Genomic DNA, 15,405 nt, shown 5'->3' with positions numbered 1-15,405 from the left:
TAAGTGATTATATAGATCTCTAATAGAATAGAAGTAATTAAGTAATTACTAAGAGTTAGATTAATATAGGTAAGACTAATAGTATTAAAGAAATATCTTAAGTTATTAGGCTTTAAAATAAGAGTATAAGCTTAAGCTTAATACTAATAAGTTAGATAACTATCTAGATCTACTAGTCTATTAGTATAGATTAAATAGTAGAAATAGATCTTATAATATATTAAGAATATTAATATTAGTAATATTTAAGATAATTAACCTATAGAGGACTTTCTTATTACTATTAATAGCATTAATAAAGTTAGTAGTATCTTTATCTAAACCTATATAAACACTCTTAATTAAAAAGAGTTGATTCTAGATAGCTATATACTTACTTACTAGCTTTAATAATAACTTATAATAATAGTAATAGTTAAGAGATTAGCTAAGAGATTATTTAATATAGTAATAAAGCCTATCTAAAGATTAATAGAGTAATTAATACTTTAAGATAAGACTTCTAATAATAAGAGACCTACCTACTCTTATAGAATAAAGTATAATAAGAACCAGTATTAGGCCCTCTATCTAGAGAAGAAGCCAGCCTATATACTACCCTTTATCTAGAGAAAGCTAGAAAGAATATTACAGAAGATTATAGAGATAGATTAGCTATAGAAGTAATATTAGAACTTAATTAAAGTGATTAAGAAGTTGCTAGTAAAGCTATTACTAGCTGATTAGAGATCTAATAAGGCTAGATAAATTAGAAGTGCCTATATCTAGATAATTTTAGTTAAGAAGACCTCTTAGAGAGTCTTCTTAAATATTATAATAAGCTTCTTTATTACTATAGCATACCTATTAAAGGACAACTTTATCTATAATACTAATACTATCTATTATATTATTAACTTAAAGGAGAAGCTTATTAAGAGTATATATTAATTAGTAACTAGTATTATTAATATAGGTAATACTATAATACTATATTATAGTATATATTACAAAATCAACTAATATTACTACAGAATACTGCTCTAAGAGTGGTCAGTATAATAAGATAGGCAGAAACATATAGACTATTAGATCATTCTAGAGTATAGTGATCTATTATAAGGGATTGTGATAGATCATACTGTAATCTAGGTATAGATCACTGTTAGACTTACTAAGGATCACTCTATGATCTATTATAATCTATTATCTATATATATAGATATATGCCTACCTTTAGATACCTACTCTAAATAGCTCTCTAATATTTAAAGTATCTTATTTAATAAAGTACCTTTAAGTAAAGCTATCTTAGCTATAATTAACTACTAATACTTAGTAACATCTATTACCTACTACTTATATAAACCTATATATCTCTAGTTCTAATAAAGTAGTCATATCTTTTAGAATTAAGGATTGTTATATATTAAATACTCTTATTTAGTAAGTAGACTATACTCTAAGTAATATTTACAGAAACTATATTAGGAAAAGTATCTTCTACTAATACTAGGCCTACCTTTACTATAGAATAAGCATATAATAAAATCCTTTAACTTAGGAACTAAGTCAACAGCCTCTAAGGAAGTCAAGCTATAAAAGGAGGACTGAAGTATAAGAAATCTAGGAAGTTTAGTAGAAAGAAAGAGGACCTCTAAGGATGGCTTATCTAAATAAAGACCTACCTTAAGTATTATTTAGGTGACTATAAGCTTATAGTAGATAAAGTGCTCTTTATAGCAAATTATCTAGAAGAAGAAGTACTTACTTAGTTTAAACTAATCCTATAAGACTATCTAAAGTATGACAGTAAGGATTATAATATAAAAACTATCACTATATTTAATAGAGGGTTTAAGAAGTTTATAGCCAGACTAAAAGAAGTGTTTAGAGACCCTAATAAAGAATAAGCTATAGAAAGACAGCTCTAAAACCTATAATAAACTAGATTAGTAACCTAATATTTAATAAAGTTCTAATAAGTAATAAGTTACCTAGAATAGGATGTAGAACTACTTATAGTAGCCTTCTATAATAGACTAAAGGATGCTATAAAAGATAAACTTACTAAGATAGAAAGGCCTAGAGACTTTATAAGTTATATAGCACTTACTATAAGAATTAATAACTAGCTCTAGAAAAGATATAGTAAAAAGAAAAACTAATAACTACTATAAAGAATAGTATACACCCTAAACTAGAGAAGAAAGGTCTATTAATAAAAAGAAACTATTACTTAGAGGAGTATTTAATATATTAGACTAATAGAACTTAATACTATAAAATATAATAATAATAAGATATACTATAACTATAGTAAGAAGAGATATTTTACCTATAACTACTAATAGAGAAAGTAAGAAAGAATACCTAAGCTAATATAATAAGTAAATATAGCTTAAAGAAATATATATAATAGTAAGTATTAGACTATATATTATAATAATTCCTATCTAGTATACCTATAAGATAAAGAAATCTTAGGATGGTTTCTAAAGATTACTAGGTAGCTAAGGGTTATTATAGTTAGAGAATGATATATACTTAGTGCTTAGAAGTAGAAGCCTACTCTACTAGAAATAGTATAAGTAGGCTTAGAAGATAACTTAGATAGTAGAAATAAATTCCTTCTAAGTTATAATAACTATTTAGTAACTATAGAAGATAATAGTAAGTAAATATAAGTATAGCTTAAAGCATAAGAAGAAAGAGAAGAAAACCTATTTACCCTAATCCTAAAGAGTAAAGAGGAAAAAAATAAGCAACTTATAACTATCTTATAATAACTAATATTAATAGGAAAATAGATAGTCATCATACTTCTTAGAATAACCCTCTAATAAGTAGTAATAAGGAAGAGAAAAGAAACTATATAAGAACAGAAAGACCTATAACTATACTATTAAAATAAGTAGTACTAAGAGGTCTTATAGGCTATCTATATATTTAATAAGTATTTAAGGCATCTAATAAAGAAGTTGAAGTATTAATTTATACCTTAATAATAGAAAGAGCATCTATTATATACTTATCTAGAGGAAGATTTAGAGTATTAGAAGATCTACCACTAGAATATAATATAAGGGTATGCCACTTTATAAATAAGAGGCGACTACTCTATTAACTATATCCTAGAATAACTAATAAGTAGTTATATTATAATAATATATAAGATCTACTATTTAGAAAAACTAGAATTATAATATTAACAATAAGAAGAATAAGAAGAAATCAGGAAGAAGAGAGTATACCTTTAATATAATCTAATATAGAAATAAATATAAAGGGTAAGAGAGGGTGCCTCTACTACCCTAATATCTAGCTTAGATGAATTATTAGAGAATAAGCCTATTCTAGACCCTAAAGTCTTAGAAAAAAGAATATAAAGAATCTAGCTTATAATAGAACAAGCTAAGAAGGAAGCTGACTAAAACCTATAGGTCAGCCTCAACTTAGCCTATAAGCAATAGTATAAAGCGCTAGTATAATAGATAAGACACTACAACTAAGTGCTTAAAGCTACTATACTTACCTTAGAAGAATAATTAAATATAGGACAACTAGTAAGATATATAGAGTATGTAAAATAACTCTATAAAGAAGCTATTAGTCAATCAGTACTAAAAAACAATAAGTATTATTATTAGAAAGTTAAATGAATAATAGAAAGGCAAAAGATCTATAAGTAATCTTTAACCTATTACTATTTATAGTGAAAATATAGCTTAGAGGATATAAGACTACTATACTAATAGATAGCAGAGCTTAGAAAAACTTTATATTACTATAGATAGTAAATAAACTTAATATACTATAGGCTTATAAGAAAGATCCTTATAAATTATATATAGTAGAAGAGAAATCAGTTTAGTATAATAGAGGAATTATTAACTAAGAGATATTATAAATCTCTATTATAATCAACTCTAAGAAAATATCAATTACTTTAAATATTACTAATATAATAGGATATAATATAATATTAGGACTACTATAGCTATAGAAGTATAATCCTACTATTAATTAGTTTATTAACCAGCTAATCTAGATAATAAGATCTAATTAGAAATAATTAGAGAAGAACTCAGCCTCTATAGCTTTTTAAAAATAGAATATATATAAGTTATATACCTATAGAGTATTATTATATCTAAAGAAGGATATATTTAAAGAGATTATAATAATATTAGAAGAGTACTATTAGTATAACAAACTATTCTAGAAGGAATTAGAAATAGAACTACTGTTATATTCATACTATAACTATAAGATATCTCTTAAATTAGGGATATAGTTGAAATTTTAGAAAATCTATAAACTAAATAAATTATAGCTAAGTAAGCTAAAAAAGTATCTTAAGAAGAATCTTAGAAAGAGATATATTTAACTATTATAATTATTAATAGAATATCCTATCCTCTAGATATCTAAGAAGAATAATAAATAGAGAATGTATATTAACTATTAATAACTTAATAATATTATAATTAAGAATAGGTATCTATTATTATTAATTACTAAACTCTATAATAGGTTATATAGTGCTAATTAGTTTATTATATTAAATCTATTAAATACCTATAATCTTATATATATTAAGAAGAGAGATAAGTAGAAAACAGCCTTTTATACCTATCTAAGATATTATAAGTATCTTATAATACTCTTTAGCCTTATAAATATACCTATCTTATTCTAAAATATAATTAATAATATATTATAGAAGTATCTAGATAACTTTATAATTATCTATCTTAATAATATTCTAATCTACTCTAAAACCCTAGAGTAGTATTAGAAGTATATCTACTAGGTACTATAAGCTCTATAGAATATAAATCTATTAATCAACCTAAATAAGAGTTAGTTTTATATTTAGAAGGTGGTTTATCTTAGATATTTAATTAAACTTAGATAAGTCTAAATAGACCTAATAAAACTAAAGGCAGTTAAGGACTAGTCTGTACTAATAAATATCAAGAAAGTATAATCTTTTCTTAGATTTACTAATTATTATTAGAGGTATCTAAAGGGTTATAGAGGGCTAATAATCCTCTTAACTAATCTTATAAAGAAAGATACTAAGTTTAAATAGATATCTAAGTACTAGACAGTATTTAATTAAGTTAAAAGAAATATACTTAAGGAACTAGTTATATAAATAGTCGACCCTAATCAACTATATAAGCTAGAAATAGATATATCTAACTATACCCTTAGAGGACAACTTAGACAGTATGATAATAATAAAAAGCTCTATCTAGTAGTATACTTCTTAAAGAAACTATATAGATTAGAACTTAACTACTAAATCTATAATAAGGAACTTATAATAATTATTAAGTATTTTAAAGAATAGAGACTATACTTAAGTAACATATAACACTTAATTATAATATTTACTAATTATAAGAATTTAATATACTTTATTATATTAAAAGAACTTAATAAAAGATAGATATAATAGACTGAATTCCTTTTAGAATTTAACTTTAAAATTATATACTATAAAGAATCTAAAAATAGTAGAGTAGATATACTTAGCTAAAGGCTAGACTATAAATAGAAGATACCTATAGAAATATAAGCTATCCTATAGATATAAACTAATAGAAGTATAAAAGATATTCCTTAATAGATTATACTTACTAAACTTATTATACTACTAGATATAATAAGAGAATAAGAAATCTATTAACAGTATAATAATAATTCTTATATTAAGAAAAAACCATCTAAAGGATTACTAATTAGATATAATAGATAATTATACCTACCTCTAACCTTAAGAGAGAAATATATATAAGAAATATATAAGGCTAAAGCTTATAGGTATAAAGAAATCATATAGACTAAGATAAGAGTCTAAGAAATATATAACTTCTCTAGACTTAATAAGATAGTCAGAAAGATGTAGAAATCATACTATAAATATAATAGTAATAAGATATTAAGATATCTATCTTATAGGGAACTACAACCTATCCTTATATCAGAATAATCCTAGTATTTAATAGCTATAGAATTTATTATTAAACTACTAAAGTCTAAAGACCTAACTACTAAAATAGAGTATAATAGTATTTTAGTAATATTAAAGTAACTTACTAAGTATATATATTTCCTTCTGTTTAATAAGTTATATATAGTAGAATAACTTATATTTATATTCCTATAAATAGTAATAGCTAATTATAGGATACTATATAAGATTATTATAGATTAAGAACTAATATATATATTAAAATTCTATATATTCTTAATAGGATAACTTAAAGCTAATAAGAAACTATCTATAGCCTATTACCTATAAACTAATAGATAGACAGAATATTTAAATTAGGTATTAGAAGTATATCTATATAACTATATTAACTATAATCAAGATAATTAGATAGAGCTATTACTACTTATATAGTTTATATATAATAATACCTCTACTAAAATAATAAAGGTTTTATTATTCTTTACTAACTATAGCTAAAACCTAAAAGCATATTAATAACTATAAGATAAGATTAATATAGAATCTACTATTCTTAAGATAGAATATCTTAAGAAGCTATATATATCCTTAAAAATAGAACTTAAGTTTATCTAAGAATAAGTCTGCTATTACTATAATAGAAAAAGGATAAAGAGACTATCCTTCTTAAAGAAAGATATAGTCTACCTACTATAGAAAAACATTACTATAAAGTAATTTAATAATAAATTAGACTATAAGAAACTAGGATCCTTTAAAATTAAATAAAGAATTTTAATATCTAACTATAGGTTATTATTATTAAAGATAATATAAATTTATCTAATTTTTTATATTTCTCTATTAGAACCAGTCTCTCTAGAAGTATAGTTAAAGAAATCAGTAGAAGTAGAAGTAGAAGAAGAAGAGTATAAAGTTAAATAAATACTTAAGTAGAGAATATTAGATAGAAAGTACCTAGTTAAGTAGGAAGGCTATAATACTATAGAGAACATCTAGAAACCTATTAGAAACCTAATATATTACTAATAGAAGCTTTAATAGTTTTACTAGTAAAGTCAAGACTAGTCAGTAACTAATCACCACCTAAACTAATAGTACCCTAGTTAATTATATTAAAACCACCACTAAACTACACCTCTAGTACTATATTAGACTCTTAACATTCTACTTTATCTAAAGTATCTAGATCTTTTAAATCTTAATAGACTATCTCTTTTCTATAACTTATTAAGGACTCTTTCTGTATATAAAGTTATATTAAATAGACTAGCTTCTTATTAAGTAAGTGCTATACTTCTAATAACTTAGCTTTAGTAGTTTTCTCTATAGCCTTAAGGTACTGTTTTTCTAAAAGAAGCTAGGAAGCTAAGAGAAAGGATTAGTATAAATAAGAAAAAGATAAACCACCTTAGACAGCTTACTAGAGGGATTTAAAGGCATGTTATTATAGGACTAATTATAATAAATATAATAATTATATTATAAATTCCCTTCTATTATAATATACTTCAACTTATAATAGGCATAAAAAGAATACTCTTTTACTTCTATACTATATGATTTAATTAAAGCAACTAGAGACACATACTAAATTGTTTTCTTAGACTTCTACTTCTTAATATAGCCTAAGGATATATTATTAGAAGGATATTAGAAGAATTAAGAGGAGAGTTTGACACCTATAGTAGAAGTTCTAGTTCTAGGTAAATAGATCTTAAGAACAGCCTTAGATCATCAGGACATCAATCTAGAAGGAGGATATTATATCATAGAATCAACCGATATTACTGTAGGACACTGCCTTAAGGGCGGTCAGCATAATAAGATAGACAGAAACACATAGACTGTTAGATCACCCTAGAGTATGATGATCTATTATAAGGGATTATAATAGATCATACTATAATCTAGGTATAGATCACTATTAGACTTACTAAGGATCACTCTATAATCTATTATAATCTATTGTCTATATATATAGATATATGCCTACCCTTAGATACCTACTCTAGATAGCTCTTTAGTATTTAAAGTATTTTATTTAATAAAGTACCTTTAAGTAAAGCTATCTTAGCTATGATTAACCACCAGTACTTAGCAGTGCCTATCATCTACTGCTTATATAAACCTATATACCTCTGGTCCTAATAAAGTAGTTATATCTCTTAGGATTAAGGATCGTTATAGTATAGAAGAAGTGATAATAGAGGTTAATATCTCTATTAGCCTAGCTCTCTTTAAGCTAAAGAATATTATTATTACTAAAGACTTCTATATTAATCTAGTCTTCTATAGAGTAATAAGAGAGGCAGGATACTAATAGAATAATAATAACTATAGTATCACTAAGAGTTCTATATCAGAACTAATAGTCTTTTTAACTAAATAAATTAAAGGCTATACTATAATAGACTTTTATTAAAGTTAAGAATAGGCTAATAAATAGTAATTAGATAAAGCTATTAATATAGTCTTATTATAAAAGCCTAGCCTAGAAAGCAAGATAAGATATAATACCTAGTACAGAAGAATAAGACATCTTAATAATAAAGCCCTAGGCTACTTATCTACTAATATTAAAGGAGTTACAATTGCTAGTAAGTCTAATCAGCCTTACTAAGTATATATTAAAGCTAAGATAAAACAATAAGTCTTAAGAAGGCTAAGTAGTCGACTAGTAGAATACCTATTTAGTTAAATCCACCTAGACCTCTTTATAATACTAAACTATCTTAATGGTTTAACAGTAGCCCTAATCATTAAAGATGAATTCTCAGGCTTAAAAGTCACATACCCTCTACTAGACAAGAAGAAGTACACTCTTCTTAAAACTCTTTATAATTACTACAGTCTAGTAGACTGGTAATAGGGTCTCTAGATCTAATAAGATTATAGTAATAATAAACCAGCTCTTAATACTAATACTATTAAGAAGTAGAAATAACATAAAGAAATTATATAGAAACTATTACTAATATATATATATCAACCTAATAGCTATACTAAGTAATCTAGAGAGGTAATATAAATAAAGGCTAATATAATACTATTTAATACTAGTCTATCAACTAATCTAGCTAGTAAGACCTATAAAGTAGCAACCTACCTTTATAATAGATATAATGATTCTTAATCCTAAGAGGTAAGACTACTTTATAGAACTAGAGGTATATAGGTTTATATAAGTAGTAAGTGATAGGCACTGCTAAGCAATAGTAGTTGACTTGATTGTAACTAAGATAGCTTTACTTAAAGGTACTTTATTAAATAAGATACTTTAAATACTAGAGAGCTATCTAGGGTAGATATCTAAGGATAGATATATGTCTATATATATAGACTACTAGATCATTCTAGATTATTAAGCTAGAGTGATAGATCACTTATAATTAGTAAGGATTACTAATTAAGTATAATTACTTATCTTATCTATTCTACTAGTCCTAACCACCTAGATCACCTACCCTATAGTACTATACCTTAATTTTATAATATAATATCTCTCCTCTAGGTTGACGTCCTAACAACCCTAGCCGCTTCTTAAGACCCCTATTATTAGGTTCTAACTTCTATTATAGGTGCTAAACTCTCCTCTTAATTCTTCCTACACCCTTCTAATAATCATGTCTTTAGGCTGTATTAAGAAATAGAAATCTTAGCTATCATACAACCATAATGCTTTATTAAATAAAATCCTCTAAGACGGTTTTAAAGTGATGCTATACTTATACTACTTTAACTACAACTTAGTCTATAAGATAATTAAAAGAATAAAAAGATGCTAAATATATATAGGTTTAGGTTGATTGTATAATAGGATAGGTATTCTTATAGATATCTATATATATTATTGCCCTATTAACTAAGAAGATAGTATGCTAACTATAAAGTATTCTATATAACTACTAAAGCTAAGTAATTAGAGCAAGAGGAGATAGATAAGGAAGAAAAATTCCTAGAACTCTAGAAATAGATTAATAAGATGTCTGCTTGCTTAATTTATTTATGTAAATAACATCATTCTCTCTATAAGAAGGGGGTATAGATAGTACAGTATGGTTTATAAAATTTAGATAAGCTAGAGGAAATAAAGTAAAAGGAGTCTGAAGCTGCTATATAGAAGTCTTCTGCAGTTCTAGAGGTATAGGCTAATAGTAGTTTTAATATAATCAACTAGAGTACTATTAGTTTAGGTAGTGGTTAGTTACTAACTAGTCTTAATTTTATTAGTAGAATTATTAAAGCTTCTATTAGTAATATATTAGGTTTCTAATAGGTTTCTAGGTGTTTTCTATAATATTATAGCCTTTCTACTTAACTAGGTACTTACTGTCTAATACCTACTATTCTAGTATTTATTTAACTTCATACTCTTCTTCTTCTACTTCTACTTCTATTAGTTCCTCTAGCCATACTTCTAGAGAGGCTGGTTCTAGTAGGAAAATATAAAAAATTAGATGAATTTATATTATCTTTAGTAATAATAGCCTGTAGTTAGATATTAAAATTTTCTATTTAATTTTAAAGAGTTCTAGTTTCTTATAGTCTAATTTATTATTAGATTACTTTATAGTAATATAGGTAGATTATATCTCTCTTTAAGAAGGATGATCCCTTTATCCTTTTTTTATTATAATAGTAATAGACTTATTCTTAGATAAACTTAAGCTCTATTTTTAAGGATATATATAGTTTCTTAAGATATTCTGCCTTAAGAATTATAGATTTTATATTAATCTTATCTTATAGTTATCAGTATACTTTTAGATTTTAGTTATAGTTAGTAAAGAATAATAAAACCTTTATTATTTTAGTAGGGATATTATTATATATAAACTATATAAGTAGTAATAGCTCTATCTAATTATTTTAATTATAGTTAATATAATTATATAGATATACTTCTAATATCTAATTTAATCATTTTATCTATCTATTAGTTTATAGGTAATAGGCTATAGACAGTTTTTTATTAGCTTTAAGTTATTCTATTAAGAATATATAGAATTTTAATATATATATTAGTCCTTAATCTATAATAATCTTATATAGTATTCTATAATTAGCCATTATTATTTATAGGAATATAAATATAAGTTGTTCTACTATATATAACTTATTAAATAGAAGGAAATATATATACTTAGTAAGTTACTCTAATATTACTAAAATACTATTATACTCTATTCCTATAGTTAGATCTTTAAACTTTAATAGTTTAATAATAAAGTCTATAGCCACTAAATACTAAGATTATTCTAGGATAGGAATAGGCTATAGTTTTCTATAAAGTAGATATCTTAATATCTTATTACTATTATATTTATAGTATGATTTCTATACCTTTCTGACTATCCTATTAAGTCTAGAGAAGTCATATATTTCTTAGACTCTTATCTTAATCTATATAATTTCTTTATACCTATAAGCTTTAGCCTTATGTATTTCTTATATATATTTCTCTCTTAAGGTTAAAGATAGATATAATTATCTATTATATCTAATTAGTGATCTCTTAGGTAGTTTTTCCTTAATATAAAGATTATTATTATAATACTAATAGATTTCTTATTCTTTTATTATATCTAGTGATATAATAAGTTTAATAAATATAATCTATTAAGAAATATCTCCTATACTTCTATTAGTTTATATCTATAGGATGACTTATATTTCTATAGGTATCTTCTGTTTATAGTCTAGTCTTTAACTAAGTATATCTACTCTATTATTTTTAGATCCTTTATAGTATATAATTTTAAAGTTAAATTCTAAGAGGAATTCAGCCTATTATATCTATCTTTTATTAAGTTCTTTTAATATAGTAAAGTATATTAAATTCTTATAGTCAGTAAATATTATAATAGGATGTTATATATTACTTAGGTATAGTCTCTATTCTTTAAAACACTTAATAATTACTATAAGCTTCTTATTATAGATCTAATAATTAAGTTCTAGTCTATATAGTTTCTTTAAGAAGTATACTACTAGATAGAGCTTTCTATTATTATTATACTATTTAAGTTATCCTCCTAGGATGTAGTTAGATATATTAGTTTCTAATTTATATAGTTAGTCTAGGTCGGCTATTTATATAACTAATTCTTTAAGTATATTCTTTTTAACCTAATTAAAAGCTGCTTAGCACTTAGATATCTATTTAAACTTAATATCTTTCTTTATAAGATTGGTTAAGAGGATTATCAACCCTCTATAACCCTTTAGATACCTCTAGTAATAATTAGTAAATCTAAGGAAAGATTATACTTTCTTAATATTTATTAATATAGGCTAGTCCTTAACTGCCTTTAGTTTCACTAGGTCTATTTAGACTTATTTAGATTTAATTAAGTATCTAAGGTAAACCACCTCCTAGATATAAAACTGACTCTTATCTAGATTAACTAATAGATTTACATCCTATAGGGCTTATAGCATCTAGTAGATATACTTCTAATACTGCTCTAGGGTTTTAGAGTAGATTAGGATATTATTAAGATAGATAATAATAAAGTTATTTAAGTACTTCTATAATATATTATTAATTATATTTTAGAATAAGACAGGTATATTTATAAGACTAAAGAGTATTATAAGATACTTATAATATCCTAAATAGGTATAAAAGGCTGTTTTCTACTTATCTCTCTTCTTAATATATATAAGGTTATAGGCACCTAGTAGATCTAGTATAATAAACTAATTAATACTATATAACCTATTATAGAGTTTAGTAATTAATAGTAATAGATATCTATTCTTAATTATAATATTATTAAGTTATTAATAGTTAATATATATTCTTTATTTACTATTCTTTTTAGATATCTAAAGAATAGGATATCCTACTAGTAATTATAATAGTTAAATATATCTCTTTCTAAGATTCTTCTTAAGGTACTTCTTTAGCTTACTTAGCTGTAATTCATTTAGTCTATAGATTTTCTAAAATTTTAGCTATATCTCTAGTTTAAGAGGTATCTTATAGTTATAGTATAAATATAGTGGTAATCCTATCTCTAGTTCTTTTTAGAATAGTTTATTATACTAGTAATATTCTTTTAGTATTATTATAATCTCTCTAGATATATCCTATTTTAGGTATAATAATACTCTATAGATATATAACTTATATACATCCTATTTCTAAGAAGCTATAGAGGTTAAGTTCTTCTTTAATTATTTCTAACTAGATCTTATTATCTAAATTAACTGGCTAGTAAACCAATTAATAATAGGATTATATTTCTATAGCTATAGTAATCCTAATATTATATTATGTCTTATTATATTAGTAATATCTAAAGTGATTAGTATTTCCTTAGAGTTAACTATAATAGAGATTTATAATATCTCTTAGTTAATAATTCCTCTATTATACTAAACCGATTTTCCTTCTACTATATATAATTTATAAGAGTCTTTCTTATAAGCCTATAGTATATTAAGTTTATTTACTATCTATAATAATATAAAGTTTTTCTAAACTCTACTATCTATTAGTATAGTAATCTTATATCCTCTAAGCTATATTTTCACTATAAATAGTAATAGATTAAAGGTTGCTCTTAGGTTCTTTATCTTTTTACTATTTATTTAGCTTCTTAATAATAGTACTTATTATTTTTTAGTATAGACTGGCTAGTAGCTTCTTTATAGGGTTGCTTTACATACTCTATATATACTAGTTATTTTATCTTTATTTATTCCTCTAGGATGAATATCTTGCTCTAAGTAAGTATTAGGGTATTAGAGGTGCTTTCTCTTACCCTCTATATCTATTACTATACCTAACTATATTAGAGGTATACTTACTCTTTTCTAGCTTCTTCTTATAATTCCTACTATTAATACTATAACTTTAGTTTTCTAAGTCAGTAAATTTTATATATTACTATAATATAATTAATTATTACTCTCTATCTAAGTATATAGTCAACTAGATAGTTAAATCTTATTTATAGGACAGTATACCTCTTTACTATATCTTAGTAGAAAATCTTCTAATACTCTAAATCTTCTTCTAAATATATATATAGTAGGAATTCTTTCTATTATCTAGATATAAATTAGTGCTTTAGCTTCTTTACTAGATATCTTAAGTATTTATTAAATATATATATAGACTATAAAATCTAATTATATTATTTATCTTTATAATATAGTTATAGATCCTCCTAATCTTATACAACCTCTCTTCTTCCTCCTACTATTACTTAATAAGAAGTTATTCCTAGAAGTATAATAACTATCTATTCTCTACTTAGAGCTAGTTATTATTAAGTAGCTATTATTTATCTATATTTCTTATTATTACTTTCTAGTAAAGGAGTAAATAGATTTTCCTCCTAGTCTTCTTTCTCTTTAAGCTATGCCTATATTTACTTATTATTATCTTCTATAGCTATTAAGTATATATCTTTATCCTATATAAATTCAGGTCCTTTATTTAAGTTATCTCTAGATCTAATCCTATTTATTCCTAGTAGAATATCATTCTATTTCTTTAGCCTGAGTAGTTCCTTTCTAGATGACCTTCTTTTTCCTATAGTAATAACTCTTAGCTGTTCTATAGCTTTTAAGAACTATCCTAAGGCCTTCTTACCTTAGATATATACTAGATAAGTATTATTATAATATATTGTCTAATACTTACTGTTATGATTAATCTTCTAAGCTATATTTACTTATTATATAGGCTTAGGTACTTTCTCTTACTTTTTCTATTAGTAGTTATAGGTAAAGTGTCTCTTCTTACTATAGTTATAATAGATCTTATTATCATTCTATTTTATAGTATTAAGTTCTATAGGTTCTATATGCTGTATAGATCTCTAGGCTATAGTGCCTTTTACTTATATTATTTTTCTTTCTTGATTAGAGATCCTTAGGTGATATACCTATTATTACTATCCCTTATATTCTATCTATTACTTATAAAGTTAGTCATCAATCTAGACTGTAATTATAACATACTATATAAATTCCTTAGGTCGGTTTATTTTAGTAAGTTTGTTCTTAACTTCTACCTTTAGCCTAGTATAAAACATAATTATTAGAGGTTTATCTTTCTATTTAAGAGAACTTAAAACCTATTTAAATCTAATAATATAGCTAGATATAGATCCTATCTATTAAAGTATTATTAGCTGTTATTTAGCTATTTATTCTTTATCTAAATCTCTAAAAGCTGTCTTAATAGCTTTCTTAAATATAGTAAAGCCTCCTATAAAGATAGCTTAAGTCTTAAGGTCTCTATTATTCTTTAGATATTCTAAGTAATTCCTCTATATAGGTTTAAACTAGATGAGAGCTTCTTCTTTAAGCTAAGTTATTGTAAAGAGTATCTAATTATCTAGGTATAGAAAGTTAGGTTTATACTTTATAAGATATCCTCTATATTAAGTAAGAAATCCTTAGAGACCTTTCTT

This window comes from Thyridium curvatum, assembly GCF_004353045.1.
Source record: "Thyridium curvatum strain D216 chromosome Unknown NODE_85_length_178865_cov_78.098177, whole genome shotgun sequence".
Classification (NCBI taxonomy): Eukaryota; Fungi; Ascomycota; class Sordariomycetes; order Thyridiales; family Thyridiaceae; genus Thyridium; species Thyridium curvatum.
This window is presented reverse-complemented; position numbering follows the sequence as displayed.